We start from the raw sequence: 4,096 nt of genomic DNA on the forward strand, positions 1-4,096 counted from the left end.
TCGTTAGCGCCGATGAGGTCAGGCCCCGGAGCGAGCATCTGGCGCCTCGGGGTTGTTCGCGGTGAGCGCGAGGACCGGCTGCCAGCGAACACCGAGGCACCGGCTGTTCCTAAAGCGACGGGCAAGATGCTGCGTGGGTGAGATGCTCTCCCCAAAGGTGGAACCCCTTTTGCAGAGGGGCAGCCGGTCCCCCGGGCCGTGCCGGCTGCTGGGGGCGAGCAGGGGCCCAATGGGCGGAAAGGGGCTTCCGTGCAGCCTGGGGGCACGGGGTCCCCAAAAGCCTCCGAGCGTTGGGTTGACTTGTCACAGTGAGCACGTGAACGCAGCGGCGTGCAAGGCGGCAGAACGAAATCTTTACGTCGTCTCGGAAGGAATGTTTTGGTATCACCTTCAGCGAAGGCTGGCAACTAGCCTCTGCCCAGGAGCCGTCAGCCCTGGCTGGCTAGAGACGCGATGACGCTGTTTTTCTCGGGGAAATACACGGGCTGAGAGGTCACGGAACGTGCAGCAGCACCCCTGTCCTCCGGCGGAGGAGCGGGCGCTCACGCCTGGCCGCCGTTCCCGGAGGGTTCACCACGTCTTTGCCGAGTCCATCACCAGCGACCGCGTTTGTGTTCCTACGGCTGTATCGGCCTCTCCGACTGTACACACGCTGCGCCTCGCTCCTGAGGAATGCCCCCGGACTCACCAGGCTGTGCTCGACTGACCCTCACCCTGCGAGCTCTTCGAGAGATGTAAAAGCGACAAGGAGCCCTTCAAGCAAGTATAAATGTAATTTTTCCTCGGTTTTGGCCCCTTTTCGGGGCCTGAGTGCCTCGGACGGGCCACAGCAGAGACAAGAACCAGCCGCAGTAGATTTAACCACTCAGTTTTGTCACAGCTAACAAGCGAATAACGAAAGGGAAAAAAGAGGCTTATTTCCGCGGCAGAAGAACGGCGCGGCGCCCCGTGGCATCTCTCCCTCCCGCTGACCTGCGTGGAAACCCGCTCAGGTCTGGGGGAGCACGGGGTGTCACCGGCTCGCTGCCGCCGGCCGGGGAGGAGAAGCACATCGAGGGACGGGTGACCTGCGCGCGCCCCGGTAACGAACGGACTTGGCACTGGAAAAGAGGAGTCCGGCTCATTGACCGTACCGGTATCTCCTGCAAACCCAGAAACGCTTCGGGCTCTCGCTGAATTTTGAGATTGTTTTGCAGAGGGATGGATAATCGTCGCATTGTTTCCACAGCCCTTCTGCAAATTATTTTGATAATAAAGGACCTCCTGTGACATTAAGTACATTTTAATTACAACATTGTCTGTAATGCATATATCTAATTGCAAATAATTATTTTATCGTATTTTGTCTGTATGCCTGTTATATGCATCAGATATTATCTTCTGACTCAGTGGTACAGGTTAATTAAAATTTCTCTTTTAATATCGTTTCAAAGCTAACCACATAATTTCATCTGAACACCAGCTGTGTTGGTAAAAAATTATTTTTTATTATTTTTTGTGTCATGCTTGTCCATGGAGGAAAACCCGAGCCATTTCTGAAGGCGATAATTACTGCACGGCCTTCTGCAGTAATTTATTTGCAAAAGAAGAAAAGAAGGAAGAATGGGTGTAGCATCAGTGGCCAGCAGTTGCTTTGTGTGTCTCTGGCTTATTTCGAAGCGTTTTTTTGTTCTCTTCCTTATGCGCAAGAGAACCCGCGATCTTACCTTCACCAGGAGAATTTCAGGTATGACATAGCCAGCGGATGAAGTCTGGTTTGTCGGTATAAATTGCGCTCGGGGTTGAGACAATCCGCGCGGTCGTTCTCGATGTCCACAAAGCTCAGCGTAAGGGTGAGCCCGGTCAACTCTTTCCTTCCTCAGCTCTCGCTCCTTACGGTGCCTTACAGAGCAAACACACGGTGAGAGAAAAAGGAAAATATGAACGTACCGTTGAGTCAAAAAAAGAGCGCTTAGGTTAAATGCATGGCAATATAAAAACTGAACCAAGCAAGCTGAGCGGAGGACAGGAGGAAGAAGAGGACTCTTACTTCATCTGTAAGTTGTATTAGAAAATGACCTTTACTTCTTACCCTCTGTGCATTGCTTCTTGGGACCAGAAGTATTTCCGAAAGTCTGCCTGTCGGCATCGCGCTGCTGTTTCAGTCCGTACCGCCGACGCGTCCTGCCCGTCGGTTCAGGGGAAGCACGGGAAGACAGAGGGGCACGGGCCGGCAGGGAGAGGGCTGAGACGCGTCCCCAAAAGCAGGATAGAGCCAGGCGGGAGGGGAGCTGGGCTCCCAGGACCGATGCCGGCCGGGCAGAGGCGACCGAACGCTGCCGGGAGGAAATGGCTGGAGCTCTACTGAGACCGCCGGTGACCTTTCCTCGTGGAGAGGAGTGATGTAAGCAACGCTTATCGGGGGTTTAGCGCAGCTGAGACAAGCAGCACGTTATCTCTGCGCCGCGGCACACGGAGCGGGGACGCAGAGGAGTGATTTTCCTGCTTTTACGGCATAAGCCATCTCTGCTTCCCCCGTCCGCTCTCGAGCTGAGCTGTAACACCTCGCCAGGGAAAGGCCTTGGCCAGGGCAGTCGGAACGGGCTCTCGCAACTTGCCGTAACCCTCTTCGTGCAGTTCAGCCTTTTGCAAGCGTAGTCTGATCTCTCCTTTAGTGGGTTGATATTTTTACTCCATGAAATTTCCTCATTCTCCGTGCCGTTTCCTTTTGGAAGGCATCAAGGGACATGCAATCTTTCTATTTTGGATTTTTTTTCCATCCACAGACCTAAATTCTCCTCTTTCCCTCTATACACAGTTTGAAATTCTGGCAGAAGGCAATCTGACGGTGGTTTTTTCCTGTCATTTTTACTACATGAACGATGTTTTAATGCCTCTTATGCTGCAACGGTTAGAATTTTTCCATCAGATTTTTCCTGAATAGCCCCACACCCAGAAGCTCCATTCCCTTTCACTGACAGATTTCCAGGGTTAGGAACTTCACAAAAGCCGGTTCCCAGCTGCTGCTCCCAGCTTTACGCGTGGTTTATCCCAGCGTAGTTCACGTCGGCTGTGTGCAGTCCTGGCAGTTGTGCTCAAAGCAGGGCCGGGGCCGCATCCTGCCACCTCTGTGAAGGACCGCTGACCGTCACCCTGACCACACGGAGCCTCGTGTCTCTGTCGCAGCGTGCAGAGGCTCACGCCCGGCGCTCAGGCTGCGGCTGGAAGGGAAAACCTCGCCACCTTACGCTCAGCGTCTGCATCTGGCATTTGACGACTCCGCTGTATTTCTGTCTGGTTTTCTCTCTATCCCATGACCGAAGATCTCCACGGACCGTTCCTATCCCCAAAGGAACCAACGAAACGCTGCTGCTAGTCCCAGTCCGTAGGCTAGCCTAGACCTAGGCGTTGCAGCGCAGACCGCTGCCGGCTTAAACCAGAACTAAAGCCCGAGGAGGAGGAAGCACTTTTGGGTAGCAGAAAGTCCCGTCTGCTTTTCCTGAAGTCGATATTCAGCTCGTATGGAGTACAGACTAAATAAGTAACTCATGCGAAATAATTAACTGTGTTCTGGGAAGCCCGCGGGCTGTAGCGTGCTCGCCTGGGAAGTCAGCACGCTCCTTCAGGAGACGTCCTCCGCAGACGCCGTGCACCTCCGAACGGCTCTTCTCCCCCCGCCCGGTACCTGGGCCCCGCTCGCGCCTCTCCTGGCCTCCATGGCCTTGCCAGCCCTGGGACGCTCGGCCGTCCCTGTCGATCGGCAGCTCCCCTGCAGCAGGCAAAGGGACAGCAGCAAACCCTTCGCCTGCCGAACCGGAGTCACCGGGGGACGTCCTCAGCGAGCGTAAGCGGACGAGGCGCCTCGGCACAACTCCGGACCTGTGCGGACCTCGATCCACGGGAAGCGGTCTGCAGGATCCAGACTTGGGAAAAGTCAGGTGTACGTTAGAAATCCGGCACTAACCGTATAGATTTGAGTCTAAAGCAGCACCTGGTAGGTGCTCCACGCCCGCATACCCGATAGGAACGCTGTTAGGAAAATCACCCATGAAACTCAGAGCCAGCTGGGAAAATCTCTTAGACGAGCTGAGTGCTATCAAGAGTGAGAGGGCAGAGT

At 54.8% G+C, this 4,096-nt stretch overlaps 1 long non-coding RNA gene across 1 annotated transcript; it reads right to left on the minus strand.

Annotated features, from left to right (window-relative positions):
• Nucleotides 1-561: 561 nt before the first annotated feature.
• On the minus strand, nucleotides 562-3,473 carry LOC129205316 (uncharacterized). The gene is made up of 3 exons (XR_008576688.1): nucleotides 2,072-3,473; nucleotides 1,707-1,881; nucleotides 562-723 (listed from the first exon to the last, which is right to left on the minus strand). It is a non-coding gene; the product is annotated as an uncharacterized LOC129205316 (long non-coding RNA).
• Between the last annotated feature and the right edge of the window lie 623 nt (nucleotides 3,474-4,096).

Source organism: Grus americana, chromosome 3, assembly GCF_028858705.1.
Source record: "Grus americana isolate bGruAme1 chromosome 3, bGruAme1.mat, whole genome shotgun sequence".
NCBI lineage: Eukaryota > Metazoa > Chordata > Aves > Gruiformes > Gruidae > Grus > Grus americana.